The sequence below is a fragment of the Callospermophilus lateralis genome, chromosome 12 (genome assembly GCF_048772815.1).
Source record: "Callospermophilus lateralis isolate mCalLat2 chromosome 12, mCalLat2.hap1, whole genome shotgun sequence".
Lineage (NCBI taxonomy): Eukaryota > Metazoa > Chordata > Mammalia > Rodentia > Sciuridae > Callospermophilus > Callospermophilus lateralis.
In genome coordinates, this window is record NC_135316.1 from 74,704,001 (window position 1) to 74,720,674 (window position 16,674).

At 30.1% G+C, this 16,674-nt stretch overlaps 1 long non-coding RNA gene across 5 annotated transcripts in view; it reads right to left on the reverse strand.

Moving 5' to 3' along the window:
- Positions 1-16,674, reverse strand: part of LOC143411601 (uncharacterized) — a 119,183-nt gene that overhangs the window by 59,730 nt on the left and 42,779 nt on the right. For 4 of the 5 annotated variants that reach the window (XR_013092877.1, XR_013092873.1, XR_013092872.1 and 1 more), the window contains exons 2-3: positions 15,114-15,208; positions 7,891-7,956 (exon numbers count right to left, since the gene is read on the reverse strand). This is a non-coding gene — a long non-coding RNA (uncharacterized LOC143411601). The remainder of the gene's footprint in view (positions 1-7,890; positions 7,957-15,113; positions 15,209-16,674) is intronic. The other variant, XR_013092876.1, reaches the window with a different exon arrangement.

Here is a 16,674-nt window from a genome sequence, read left to right on the forward strand (position 1 = left end):
ATCTCACATTGCCATTACCAACTTTCTTGTGATCAATCATCCAGTAAAACCAATTGATTATTTGCAATCTCAATTCATCTATTTCTTTGCCATTTTTAATTTTACACTTTAAAATTAGGCCTAAGTGCCTTATACCTACAATCACATTTCAACTAGACTTCCTATGTTTAGTTAATAAACTTCCTAAGTAGAGTCTCTACTTTTCTGAGTATTGATGTCTATACTAGAATTTATCTATTATTTCCTATTTCTTTCCAATGGAAACACGCTACCATTCTAGTTAAAGTTTCTCTTTTAAGAAATATGACAACCAAATACAGTATGTAGACCTTTTTGAAACAATCAGAAATTTTAACAGGAACTAGATATTTAAATAAGGGCTTAATATGTGAGTGCATTGACAAGTATGGTGGTTATATGTTTAAGAAAAAAGGTCCCTATATTAGAGAAGTTAATGAAATATTTATGAGAGGACAAAAGATTGATTAAGCATGGTCATCCTGGTCACTAGGTAAGAATGAAATTGGAAGAAATAAATCAGTGATCATTTGGTTGCAGTTATTATCCTCTTTCAGTTTGTGATTCTTCAAAGCTACCCCTGAAGAACTGAGGTGTTTATACAACAAAATTATTATTTTTTAAATAATGATTTTTAAAAAATTGTTGATGGACCTTTATTTTATATATTTATAAGTGGTGCTGAGATTCGAACTCAGTGCCTTTTACATGACCGCTGAGCCACAACCCCAGCAGAACAAAATTATTTTCTAGTTCTTTTCCCCTCTAAACTGAATATACTTACCAAATCTTTTGACTTTTCACTAAAGCTACTGCTGGAGGCTAAAATATTCACTACTCCCATTTCCATTGTTTCTTTTTGTTGTTGTTGTTACCAGGGATTAAACCCCAGGGAGCTTAACCACTGACCCACATTCCCCCAGTCCTTTTTATCTTTTGAGTCAGGGTCTCACTAAATTGATGAGGCTGACTTGGAACCTGAAAACCTCCTGCCTCAGCTTCCTGAACCACTGGGATTACAGCTCGCTTTCCATTTACACCTACTTTTAAGGACAATTTGTCTATTTTTTTTCCCAGTTGATTTTCACCTCAACTTTTCTAGCTGATGCTGAATTGTCTATTAGCTAATAAATTTTGAATATAGACAGTTGTTCTCGGTATTACTATGTTGGGTAAGTAACTGGTTTCTCATACCCCTACATTCAAACTGAACTAGCTATATGGCCAATTGTTTCCTGGTGTGGTCCATGTCATTTCTCTATTCCTGTATCTTAGTCCACTGGAAATACTGTGCCTCTATTCCTTAAAATCTCTGCTTTTGAGTTTACTGATTAAAAGAAAAGCTATGGAAGGAGTCCTAATGATTAGATGTAGAACCAAAGGAAAGAGCTACTAGGAAAAAAGAAAAACAAAAAGAAAACAATACTATTCAGTTCTTTGTCTTTATCTTAATAAAACAGTCATAGTTTCAAGTCTTGTGGTTTACATTCTAGGCTGTAAACAGTTAATTATTCTTACTGGATTTCGATATAGCTCAACTTTCCATTCTAATGCTATTGTGAAAAAAAAAAATTCATTTTGAAAGGTGAGACACCAAGATAATTGTCTTTAGAAGTCAACTTGAATATAGACCTGAGTAGAATCTTTACTTTCAGTTTTCTTTCTATAATACAAAACAGAATTTAATACAATTCTAGTAAAACACAAATTATATTTTTACCCCTCTCTGTAAATAATTTACAATTCTAATTTTATTTCCATTAACATTCTTTTGTTTAGACATATTTACTTTCTTTCATATAAGTGCTCTAGTATCAGCTCATATAGTTTATATAAAACATTACTACATTTAACATTCAGAAATTTTAGACATGCTGCCTAAACTATATAATCATCCTGACTATATTAGAATCATTGGTCAATTTCTACATTTTAAAACTTATTATCAATATAATAAGCAACAGACATAGTTTATTGAGGCAGCAATGACAGAACAGTGAATCTCAAGCCAAAAGACATATGATGGAATTCACCCTTGTGAATTCCTATCTTGGTTAAGTTATTTCAATATATAAACCTTCTGGTTCCTCTTCTGAAAACTGGGGCAACTAATGTCTACTTCATAACTCTGTCATTTAGATTGTTTAATCAATCACAAACTTACAGAAGCATATCTAGTAGTGAATAGATGTGTTTATTAAATGTCTGCCAAATCTAGATTTTATAGTATGATTTGAAATTTCTGACAAACTTAAGTGTTTTAGTGGACTGCAGCAGTTCAACATGAAGCAACAAAGTTAATGATAAAGAAAAACCAGTGCAATCAGGTTGTGTTACCGAAGCACCTGATTCAAAAGAAATGCACCATACTTTGTACTTTGGCCAAACGGAATATATTGGATCTGGTTTTATAAACAATATTTTAAAAGGAATAACACAAAATGCAGCCAACTTAAGTGGAATATACAGGATACATATGATCTAAAATTGACGCTTATGAGAACCAGTGGAAGGAACTGGTGGTTATGTTCAGGCTAGAGAAAAGATATAAAAACTATTTTTAGAAGATTTATCTGGGATCAAAGAATGAAGTCCTACACTAAGGTGAAACCTGCCCTGTTATGATAATTTTATTTTCTATCAATTATCATCAGCATAAATAAAATCAATAATATTAAAGTGTATTTATAGGCCTGGGTTGTAGCTCAGTGGTGGAGTACTTGCTTAGCATGTGTGAGACCTGAGTTTCATCCTCAGCACCACATATAAATAAATAAAAAGCAAAGGCCATTGACAACTAAAAAAAAAATTAATAAATATAAAAATAAAAGATAATGGCTTTCTTAATATTTCATGGCTAAAAATAAGTAAAGATCTATTTAGAGTAAAATTGACTGTAAGGGGTTGGAGATACAGCTCAGTTGGTAGAGTGCTTGCCTTGTATGCACAAGGCCCTGGGTTCGATCCCCAGCACCACACAAAAAATTTGACTTTCAGAAAATTTCAGTTTATTTTTGCGTTATTTAGCTTTCTGTTACCATGATAAAATACCTAACACTTAAAGGAAAAAAAAAAATTTTTTTTAATGGTTTCCATCCATGGTCTGTTGGCTCTACAGCGGCACAGTATATCATGGGGGAACATGTGGAAGAAGAAGCCTGTTCACCTCATAGTGGCCAAGAAGCACTCAGGGAGACAGGAAGGCATCAGGGTTGCAATATTCTCTTGAAGGGCATGCCCCCAATAACACAACTTTCTCTAATAGGCCCACCTCTTAAAGGTTCAATCATTTCCCAACAGTGCCACAGGCTTGCCATCAATTCTTCATTTAACATTTGGGTCTTTGGGTAACATTTCTACATCATAAGAACTTTATTAAGTTGTCCTATTAAAGATTTGCAGGGTAAACTGCCAATTTAAAATTCTAAATAGGGAGGCACCAAATACCAGTGGCATAAAGAATCAACTTGAATAGCCAGCCTAAGGATATGAAAAACTGGAGAAAAAAAATTAATAAATTGAAATCCAGATATTCTTTGATATTAATGTTCTCCTAAACTTTTAAATGTAGGTTCTAAAATTTGACTAGTGGTAATTTGACTAGTCACTGGAAAATCATGGCATTCTTTGTAGTAAATACTATTAAATATTTCAAAACTTCATTTTCATTAACTAACTACAAATAATCTCACTATCATAGAAGATATTTTAATGAAACTTGTTTTAATATGATATGTCAAGAGCTATGTAATGTTTCGAACAACTAATAATAAAAAAAGAAAGAAACTTGTTTTAATAACCAAAATAAGCATAAATTTATTTGCTGAAGATAAAAGGAAGAGTGAAACTGATAATTTAGGCCAAGTCAGGCCTCTAAAATATGAATATATATTTAAATTCCTTGATCAATTTATTTCTTTTTTTTACATGGAGATAAATTTAAAAACTCAAGTTTCAGAATAGTAGGTAAGGGCAAGTTTACATCAAATGTCCAGGTGACTTACTGTATGTATGCACAAAGCTTGAAATCCCTATTCACTAGAGTTTATTATATTTGCATATGTAAGTTTCTATTTAAATCAGGTCTATGGTATAAAATTCTGCCTTGTTTAGTTTTCCTAAGAAAACATCCAAAATAACTTCATAAATAAGAAATTCCCTATTACTTTTCTTTGAATTCATATAGAAACTGAGAAATTATTCACGGTGGGAAAACAAAGAGTTCATCATTTTTACACTAAAATCAAAATTTTAAGGCTCTGATTTTGCTTAAAGCAGAAATATAGCTATGATTTAAACCAAAAAGCTCAGATTTAAATCAATCATTCTGCTAAACATATACATGTCAAACGTATAAGGTTTTGAGGACAAAGAACACATGATATTTGATTAAGCACTAATTCCTAAAAATAGCAGTTATTAGAACAATGAGAAACAGGGCATACTGTAAACTTTTCCTATGTTCATAAATTAGAGAACAATATTTAACTTTAAGGACCTGTATGTATTTACTAAATTAAAAGTAATTAATCTTATCAGGTTTATGTGACATCCTCTTTACCAAATGCTGATATTAGCTGGTATCCTTGTGAACACTCTTCACCACCAATCTAACTGCCAAATAAGCAATTTATTTTTTCCTTTTTGGCACATACCTTTATCCCAGAAAACATTCCCACTTAAAACAAAAATTATTCACGATGATTAAATTTCCTCATGAGAGATGCAGACAGTGATTTACATAAGACTAAATTTCCTACACAAATGAATTAAAAATAGATTTCCAGGGACTGGGATTATGGCTCAGCAGTAGAGTGCTGGCCTAGCACATGCGAGGCCCTGGGTTCAATCTTCAACATCACATAATAATAAATAAATAAAGATATTGTGTCCAACTACAACTAAAAAAATAAATATTTTAAAAAACAGATTTCCAGTTGTCTAGTACATGATAATTATATTAAATTTGTATTGAAAGAAAAACAGATTTTATATCACTTACCCTACCATCAATTACTTACTGCCCCACTGATAAAAACATTCTGATTTTTTTTTCAGTACTTCCAGTCAGTCTTATTACATTTATACTACATATAATTCAACCATTGATACTATTTTCTAGACTGCTTTAATGACATGTTAATGTTTTATTGCTAACTTGATAACATTTCTAAACCTTATCTATTTTCCTACATGGGAAATAGTTGTCACTTTTTACCAAGATACCTTTTGAGAACAGGCACATTTAATGTCTCCTGAATTAGGAAGTACTTTTTCTTTATCCTTAGTACTTTATAGGACTACCAACAATGATGACATTGAATGGTGGATTGGTGGATTTTCTGCTTTATCTCCAGTTTCCCTATTTATGACAGTCTTTAAGATCTTTTTTTCAATTTTTAAGATTTATGTATCCAAAAATGCAATATAAAGAATAAAAATAGTTCAAAATGGAAAAAGTGAAGAAAAAGAAAAGGTAAAACTATTTCTGAGTTTTTTGTTAGCCATCAAAATTTTAAATCTTTCATCCAAAATCAAACTTGAAAAATATACCATCTCTTTACTTAATTTGGAAAAAATGAATTCAATATATTATCACTATTTAATTATGACAGTATTTAATATATGAATGCTACTATGCCACATTTTTTGGGCACAAATTTCACAAATAAATAAAAATCATTCATTTATAAATATCACTCTCTAGGGCTGGGGTTGTGGCTTAGTGGTAGAACGCTCACCTAGCACGTGCGTGGCACTGAGTTTGATCCTCAGTATCATATAAAAAATAAATAAATAAAGGTATTGTTTCTAACTACAACTAAAAAATAAATTTAAAAAAAAATCACTCTCTAAAAGCAACTATGCCATTAAAATAAACACTAAAAGAGAAATGGGGACAAACACACTTAACATATGATCATTATAGACCTATTTTTCTGGATATTATTTAATTGGAAAATTATCATTTTAGAATCTATGATTTAGTGGAATTCCAGGAATACTACCTAGAACACCAAGAGAAAGCATTCCAATGATGAATATTGCAAATGACATATTAAAAATGCTGGAGAAGAGCCAAATCAGGCTGTTTGCTTAGAAATTTATAAAGGAGATGAAATGGGGTTAAAAAGTGACATCTGGGGGCTGGGTTTGTGGCTCAGTGGTAGAGTGCTTGCCTTGCATGTGTGAGGCACTGGGTTTGATCCTCAGCACCACATAAGAATAAATAAAATAAAGATATTATGTGCATTTATAACTAAAAAAATATATTTTTAAAAAGTATATGACATCTGTGCTTATAAGTCAGTCAGGAAGATAAATGATACCTCTTTCTTTTTTATTCTGGAAATTGAATTCAGGTGCTTTGCAACAGCTATATTTGCAGTACTTTCATTTTTTGAGACAGGGTTTTGCTAAATTGTTGAGGATCTTGCTAAGTTGCTAAGTCTAGCCTTGAATTTGTGATCCTCCTGCCTTAGACTCATGAGTTGTTAGAATTACAGGTGTGTGCCACTGTATCCAGCTTCTCTCTTTTTGAAAAGTGAACTCTTCTCCAGTCTACAGTATAAGCGCAGTATCAATGAAAAATATTTCTTTTTCTAAGAGGTAAGTTGAAGAAAGGCTATACTGGCTTCTAAGGGACCAATTAATGAACCCAAACCTGGCTTACACAGAATTCTTTAGGGATTTGTGAATATTTCCATTCTAATTTTCCAGAGATAAAAATATGAAGGGAAAAAAAATTAGAAAATGACCTATGGCATTTGGCTACCTTTGCAAACTAGCCCATTATTAACTATTTTCATATTTAAAGGACCCTTCCTCCCCCAAGAACTCTCAATACTTATGAGTAGAATGGCCAATCTTTTATGACCAAAAGGTTACACCTACCAACAAACATGTGATCTGAGCTACCAATGCAATGTGTGAGATAATGTAAGGGAAGCATCTGAAGTACTAGTTTTCATTTAAAAAGGCCATGTCTCAACACTGTCAGAAACAAGAACAGAAACAGTTTAAGATTTCTTTAGAGATAGGGTTAGCTCAAGGATTGGATAGAAATGAATCTTTTTGGTAACTCATTTTAGGGTATGAAATACTTTTAGGAAGTAAGCATCTGTGTATTTAACATGACTTTGATCTATGAGTTTTTCTAGATATATGATTTTAGCTAGCCTGTTAGAATTATAAAATTTATAAATTCTCAAAAATTAAATGAATCAGGAGAAAAATGTTTCTTATTCTAAGAAAGAGGAGTGCAAATGCATATATGAAAGGAAGAAAAAGGGACTGCCTTCTGGTGTTTACTCCTTCCTGAAGTTTTAATAGCAAAATGTAAAGCTCCTAACAAAAAAGTCTCAAGCATAATTGAATGCAATGTAAGAACAAATTTAAAAAAATTTCAAGTGAAGAGGCTATTCTCTCAATTTATAAAATCATAAGATCAATAAACCTGGATAATGACAATTAAAAAAACCACTATTTAAGGCTGGGATTGTGACTCAGTGGTATAGCACTTGCCTAGCACATGTGAGGCACTGGGGGTTGATCCTCAGCACCACATAAAAATAAATATATAAAATAAAGTTATTAAAAAAACAAACATTACTTATTTATAAATTCCTTTGAAGGGAAAAGATTTTAATTGTGACTCTCAGACATGACAGAAAACTTACCCAAGGCAACAGCATTATCCTTGCTCCAAATTATATTAAACTAACATCAAACCTTAATGTGTAGAGGACTAAGGGGGAGAGTAAAAAGTAAACATTCTAGGATGAATAGAAAAAAAGGATCAGAAACAAACCTAAATATGATATCAAACTAACTTTTATAGCAATGGTACATGGGCTCAGAATTAATACTCACAAAGTAAGAATTCCTGGGCTAGCAGGGGGCTTTTTTATTGTGGTCTTCATTTTGTCATTATTAAACCTAGGGAAAAAATAAGAGTAAACTTTAAAAATTTGATCACAGAAATTAGAACATTTAACTGACATTGTTGACAGTCATTGTTTTCTCAACACTTAACTGAGGTTAACAGTCATTGTTTTCTGATCTTCTTATATCAGAGAAAAATCAGATTATAAATACCCAGCAGCAACATTTCTCTATTTCAATCCCATGCACTGTAATTAGTTTTTAAAATTTGCTTTTCTATTACTTTACCTTTTAGAAGTTTAAAAGTCAAAGTCTAACTTAGAGCATGATGAGCTTCTGGAGGACGTCATATAATTGCAGGTATTTTAAGTTAATGCACGATCATATCCTGAGATTTCACACACACATTTGCAAAATCTACAGTCTATATATTGCCAATTCAAGAATTATATTGTTATGTAATATATAAATAGAGTATAAATACAAAACTTTCCAGTTTTGTATTTATACTCTATTTAAGTAAGCTGGAAATTGAAAATATATTATGATGCTATGGGCAAAACTAAAGAAAATACAGTTGTGAAATTGCCTAGATCAAAGAGTAAATGAAAGGGTAATGATAAGAAATTGTTTCCATGGTGTCTTTACTTGCCATTGTTTCCTAAGATGTAACCCCTACTTGATTTTTTTTTTTTTGTACTGGGGATTGAACTCAAGGGCCCTCTACCACTGAGCCATATCACAAGCCCTATTTTGTATTTTATTTAGCAACAGGGTCTCACTGAGTTGGTTAGCACCTCGTCTTTGCTGAGGCTGGCTTTGAACTTGAAAACTGCTGGGATTACAGGTGTGCACCACCATGTCTGGCCCAACTTAATTTTGATGAATCTCCTATGCATGTTTTTGTACTATTACTACAAATTCTGCTCCTTAAAAGCTTATATACATGGTGTCATATGGACGTCTGATCTTTTATTGGTTAGCACCAATCAATAATGTTATATCGAATATAACTTCTCCATAAAGTAGTTTTTGTTTGTGTAAGAAGGTTATCCGTGATGATACACATAGCTCTCATTTTAATAGCTATATAGTTCACCATGAGACTGTGTCATAATTTACCATTCTCTTGTTGCTTAGTATTTTTACTGGTTTCAAAAATTTTTTTCCTATAAAACATAAATAAGATTCTTTTTCCATGTCTGAGTTTATCTAGAGCATCTAGAAACGTATTGAGTTCAAGTCTACTGTATTTTTTTTTTTTTAAAGAGTGAGAGAGAGGAGAGAGAGAATTTTAATATTTATTTTTTAGTGTTTGGCGGACACAAGATCTTTGTCTATATGTGGTGCTGAGGATCGAACCCGGGCCTCACGCATGGCAGGCGAGCGCGCTACCGCTTGAGCCACATCCCCAGCCCAAGTCTACTGTATTTTAAACTTTACTATAGGATATAATTAAATTCTTCCACAATAGCATATGAAAAGTTCTCCTTTTCATATATTTACAACATTTGACAGTACATTTAAGAAAAACAGCTACTATCTATATGAATATTAAAAAATTCTTATGTGATCAATTCCTTCATCTAATATATATCTTACATAAGAATACTAAAAATTCCAAACAAATATAATAGACTAAAATTTGGCCAGAGGCACTTGCAAAAAAATAAAGCTCGGATAATTCGTTTTTCCTCATGATTGAGGAAATACCAATACTATTGTTACAAAAATGATTATTAATTAAATACTGAGTTTAGTCAGATCCAAAATGACCAAAGAGGAAAAAATGCAAGAGAAGTAAATGGTTTATTGATGTGGATAGTCCTCCCCCTTTCATTTCGGGAAGTGTTTCTCACGTAATACTCCTAAAAAGAAGAAAAAGCTCTCTTTAAGCTTGTAAAACCCACAAATTCCTGAGCCCTTCTGCCAGAGGTTCTGATATAGCAGGTCTGGAAAAATGCTTTATTTCAAGTTATTCTGATACAGGTGGTCCACACACATTAAGTTATAACTAATGGGGGAAAAAAGGGTGTATTTCAAAATAAAGGATTACATAACTCACTTTTTGGTGAAAAGTAGGCAATAGTAACTAATATGTTCTCTGTTACATAGACATATTTTTAAAAAGCTACTCTAGCACTAACTCAGGGGGGGGAAAAAAAAGAAAATCTCAATTTATGGTTGAATATGCTTGACTTCACAGTGCCAGAATAGACTGTGATCTCATTAATTATTTCAGTTAAATAAGCACATCCTGACAGAAGTTTTTTGGTACTAATACCAGAGAAATAATATTCTGAGTTTACTATTATTGGCAAAAGAAAACATTAAGAGTGGGTATGATCAGGAATGATTTTTTTAAAAAAAAACAACCTTTATTTTATTTATTGTTATGTGGTGCTGAGGCTTGAACCCAGCGCCTCGCACATGTTAGTCAAGCGCTCTACCGCTGAGCCCTAGCCCTAGCCCCAGCCCCTGATCAGGAATGATTTTAATGAAGATGACCAGGAAGAAATTATGGTTACTTTTAAAAAATAATTCTATTGCACATGGCAGGCTTCAAATTGGGACATTAGGCTTTTACACTAAGACAAAAAGTTACCTGTAGTTTCCTAGCAACAATTTTACAAGTGAAATCAGAACCTTAATAGAAGTCCAATATTTATTTTCTTGCAACTATAATCTTTTGGAACCATTTAGATATAAAAAAGGAAAAAATATTTTAATATTTAGGTTAAGGAAGGTTTGACTTTGTACAAATTCAAATTGTAAAATTGAGAACACCTTTTTATATTATTTGAAATTAAATTTAGATTTAATAAAAAAGATTTAGAATATGGCATGACATTATTGTAATAATGAGACATAGCAAACCTTGTAACAGAAATAGAATAATTTAATAATGAGAAAAAAAGAGACAAGTTTTCACCTGTGGTCTGCCTTGTATCTAGTTATTTACAACATTAAGTAATATAGGATTTCTTAAAATTATAGCAAAATCAATAAGAATTTAACCTTGTTTAGAGTAAAACAAAGACAATACAGGCTTAGAATATGGCCCCAAAGTGAAAGATACACTCTTGTGTGCCATAGTCAACTTTCCTTTTCTTTATCCTAACTTGTGGTATCAGTAACTAATTATTATTTTTTCCAGTATATCAGTTTAAAAGTGAAAACCATGAAACATACTATATATACTTCTGGAAGTCAGTATTCCATTCTATACAAATGAAATTATCCAAATTAAAACAAAATGAACTAAACCCACACAGTAAATAGTAAAATATAATAGCCTAAGAACTATAGCATCTTCTCTTTATAAGGCATTGGGAAGAAAATATCTTTCTGTCAAAGAATATATTCTACAAATTATATATGGGTACAGAGACAGTTGTGCCCTTCCACCTGGCCTGTAAAAAATGATGGGTGCAGGCTTCTTTGACGATCATTTCTGCATATTGATGCTATTCTGTAGAACAGCTGACAGGCAGCAGCAATCTCCTAGCCCTTGCTCCCAGCTGGAACGGACAAGAACAAGGGATGTGGTAGTAATACTTGTTTGTTCACTATTGCTGCTTCTGCTGCTTAAGCAGCAAGTTGACAAAATTGCATACAACTAATACAGAGGAAAAAAAAAAAAAACTGGTTCAGGCTAAACCTACTTACCAAGTTTGCTTATAGCACTAGACAAACTGTTTTTTAAGAAATATATTTTTTTCCTTAAAAAGAGATAGAAAGTGAAGAAAAAACAAAATTCATATTTTGGTTAGAAAGAGAATTTATAATATCTAAGGAAAAAATAAATAATAATATTCAGCTCCTTAGTTTAGATTTAACCGCTCAATTAACAAATTCTTAGGAGTTTTTAGCCATTTGTCAGGGTGAATGCATAAAGAGAGTACCTTCCCTAACTATTCCCTAGGAAATAGTGTTCAAACTTCAATCAAGAAATGAAATTATATTTTGCTTATAAAATGCCGCTAGCTCCCTTCTAGGTACCACGTATCTAATCACCACTGTATGTTTGACTTTAGACACTATTTGCAAAGAATAAGTTTAGCCATAAAGATTTAACAAAATTTATAACAATTAAAAAAAAATTTTCCACAAGCAATCTACCTACTTTAAATGGGTAATATAGAACTAAAAACTTGGTAAGTACATAGCAGCAAATAATGAAAAACAGAAATAGAAATATTTATTCTGTTAAAGTACCTTTAAATACAATATGCTACTTATAGACCTATATAAGTTTAAATGAGAGTCATCTTTTAGTACCGTAAGCGATTTTTAATTCAGAAAAATATAAAGTCAAAAAAATCTGGACAATTAATATTGTAAAACAAACCAATCTATACAGAATTGGCTTGAAAATTTAAATAATAAAAAAGTATGAACAGCAATGTTTTAAATTCAGATATTTTGTAAAAAAACAGCCAACTTCAATCTTTCATTTTTATCACAATTGAAAAGTATTTTTTTCTGCTTGGCTCAGTAAGAAATATTGTTAATGGTAAAAATAAATATTTCTGAAGATGACAGTCTAACAAGAAAACTGCATATATTTATTTAGTATGAAAAGTTGTCAACAGAAAAAACTAACAAAAACTAAAGAGTTTCTTAAAATTTATTTAAAAATGGAAATGAGTTATTTTCAGAAATCGCATCTGAAAGATACTGCAAGTTTTTCCTCCAAGTGATTCTAACCACAAAAATAAGAAAGTAAAACCAACTTTAATAATATGCTAATGTAATTTTTAAAATGTGGTTTGTAGTGATGAGAACAGAAATTCTACCTCAAAATGATATTGAATAAAAATTTAAAACCCTCACATTAATTAAATGTTTCCTTTTGAAAAATGCTGATCAAAAACACACAAAAATACATAGAAAATTGGTTCAATAAGCATTAAAAAAATTTTAAACTAAAAAGGTAATTATATCTATTATTTCACAAATCCTCAGCAACATTCTAAAACCTTTATCAAAGAAAAATATCATAATTGACAAATTGCTTAAAATATTTTATATTTATACATCACAAATAATGAATAATTCCAAGTTCCTTCATCTGTAGATATGTTAAATTACATTTAGTTTATTCAAATATTCTAAAAAAACTTTTTCAGTAAGACAGAAAGAGTGACAGTATAACTGTATTTTACAATGAAGAATTTTTATTGAAAGTGAATTTTATTTAAATTCCTTAGGCATTTAACCAAAAATTTAAATAAATATTGTACAAATGAGATACAAATCTATCACTGAAAAAAAATAACACAATAAATTTCTTCATCCAAATTCTGACATAATGAACTACATCTAAGCTTAATTAGATAATCAGATTTGCCAAATCACAACAGTCCAAGTTTTAAAGGGGTGGTTAGGAGAGACTCAATCACACATAAAAGTAAAAGCCAATTTTTATTATCTGCCTTCTAAAATAACACATACTACTAATTAGGTTAAAGTTCCTTACCCTGTGAAAAGTAACCAAATATAATAAAATGGTTAATATCTACATTGATGCTTTTAATATTAAATTGTTTAAAAAGCTTATTAGTTTATAAGACAGAGTATGTAACCGTAGAGAGAATAATGATGATGCTAAATTGTTGTGTCCAAATAATAAGTTCTGACACTTTTAAAGATCACAATTCAAATTCTCTAAATTAGGAACAGCTCTGTGATTTATATTTTTATCTACAATACAAACTCATATACTGTTGCTTTTCCTGAAACTCATTAAAGCCATGTCAAAGATAATGGATTGAAAATGACAAATTAAACTGGTATCTTTTTCAAATACTCGGATAAACATATTTTTCAGTTTCATCTTAATTCTACTTGGAAAACACTGGTTAAGTGAGATGGGAAAATTTTATTTCTATTTGTCCAATTAAAAATGAACTGCTTCTTTATAATATTCTAAAACCAAAGGCATGAAGACATTCTTTATTTTTTATTTATTTATCTCCAACAACCACTTTACAGTATGATGCCACCAATATAAAAGTACCAGAACTTCTAAACTGACTTCTATTAAAATGTAACATTTTATTTATTCTGTTAATAGTCACATTCCTGAATCTTCTAACATCTAATAATACAAAAAAATCAAATTTCAGTTTTTGGTATTTTGATAAGTATTACAATGTTCAAACATTCTTAAACACCTCAGAGAATGTTTTAAAATTTTTACACTGTTTAAATTTGAAGCAGTTCTATGATCATAATCATAATTAACTTACTCTAAGACCAAATTCCTTTTTCTTATAAAAACAAACTTTTGGGATTTCTTATATCTGAAGTGTATAAATACTTTTTACATGAAAAAATTTAAAGAAAAATTGTAGTATGTTGTATTTTAGCAACTATTTAGCCAATAGCATTAAATACATACATACATACATACATATATATATATATATATATATATATATATAAGAACTAACCAAGTAATACTTAGTAAAACTGTTCAGTAAGTTCATTTTCACTATACCAGGTTACCATTTAGATAACAAAATTGCATTAGCTAAATACTATATGAATTTTTCAACTAACGCTGTAAAAATCAAAGAAAATAAATATGCCAGAAAAATGGTTCTGGGATAAAGTATTTTGGAGGTTAAGACAAAAGTCATTGGAGGTTTAGGTATTCTACAATTTTATTAAAGAGGTTGCAACTTTTTATATGAACAACTAATAATTAGAGTATCTATGAGTAAGATACTAGTTTCTGCTTAAGAAAGTGAGTTTTTCAGTTTCAGCCAAATTGCTACTTTTGATTAGGATAGTTCTTGGAAATTTTAAATTCTCTTATCTAAAACTACCTCTCTACCTGTTAAAAAAGCCAAACACCAAATTTCATTTGACTTAAACCCTCCATTTTATAAGAAAAGTCTACTACATATTTAATTACTATACACACTGTAATAATATTCTCGAGAAAAAAGTTATTATATATACTTATATAGGGAATAAATAAAAGAATTAGATCTTAATACAATACCATGAGAATATAATCTATATTAAAAAATCTGGAGTTTTAATAAGACAACTTAATATGGGTCACTTCACACAATAATTTCTTTTAATTCTTTATTTACTGATTTTAGTTTACCCCAAAGTTTCAATGTTACCATTTGACAAGTCCAATTACATTGCAAATATATAAAATTATATGCTTTTAAAATATGTTATTATACCTTAATCTCCTATCATGTTCCAAAGCATTATGTGCGTATTCAATCAAAGAAGTTAGATTGTTTTCCAGAATTGGTTCTCTCCTAAAGGTCAAAACCTGCAATAAAAATGTCATGTATTATAGCATGAAAACGTTGAACAGATTTGTTTCCTTCAGTTCCACAACTGATCCCTGAACACAAAGGTAAAGTTTTCAAAATGATCCCAATCTTGCCAATGTTCAAAGAAGTCCCAACAGGAAAATGATATTTTTAAAACAGAAATAACTTGATTATAAACACCTGTGATATGCTTTATCATCTGAAGCCTCTTCAAACAAGTCAGATTAATATGTTTCTGTTTTCATTTCTCTTTAGGGCATTCACTTTCAAAGAGGTGTGAATGAGTTTATGTATGTAGATATCTGTGGAGGACTGGTAAAAGGGGACTTTTTAAGGAAAATACCAGAAATATAGTTTGTGTTTCTAAAACTCAAAATCCACACAATTTAAAAAATTACTAAGACATAGGGACAAAAGTTAACTACCTTTTCCCTCAAATCATCAAATGTATTAATAATTATTGAAAGTGCCATTATGTTAAATTTTAGTCTTTTGTCAAACCTAAGGGAATAATAACATTTCCAAACATTTCAATACATTACAGTTTTAACAGATTGAAATTTAGAATTTATTTTAAAAATAAACAAATATTTATAATAAATGGACCACTTCTAGATCACATAGTTTTTAATGTTTCCAAGTATAAATGAGATGTAACAATGTATATAAGTAGTTTTGTCATTTTGTTGCACCTTTCTGAATCTTAATGAGTAAGAGGCAATTTGTACATAGTATTAGAGATAGTTTTCTATATTTGAGTACTCTTAAAAATTAAGGTATCTTAAGTTTAGAAATTATAGAAGGAAAATAGTAAAAACCTAAATGTTAAATTTTAAGCATTGTAATATAAGTTTTTAAATAGTAGTGAAACAAAAAAATACTAAATAAAGAACAAAAGAGGTTTAGATATAAAGATAAATTTTGAACCAAATGTGTGATTAAAAAAAAGGTGATTATTAAAAAACCTTCAAATAGTAAAACTCAAATCTATTACAGCTTATTATTTATATTTAGAAACAACTATAAGTCTTTTCAGTGCAAACATTCTTTAGTCAAATGACAGATTAAGTAAAAGTGTATTAAATTTCTCATAACTCAATACGAAATAATTAAGTATAAAACTCCAATATGTATGTATGTATTTAATATATTGATGCCATTGTTTGAAACTTCTTTTTCTAAAAGGAAGAGCCTTTAAATCATTTCTAATTCAGGAAAAACAAAACAAAAAAAAATCCTAGCCCCTTCCCATATCCTACCACAGTCATTTATATAAGCAAACAATCAGGTGATATATTCACAAATATTAGTAATATGATATTCTAAAATTAATGTTGTGACTTTCATTAAGATAACCACTTTAAAATTCATTTAATACTGTTACCTGTTATTCTTAAAATTAAATTCTCAATCTCACTTTCAATACTTATTTGAAATACAGTAGTATTTTATTACTGATTTC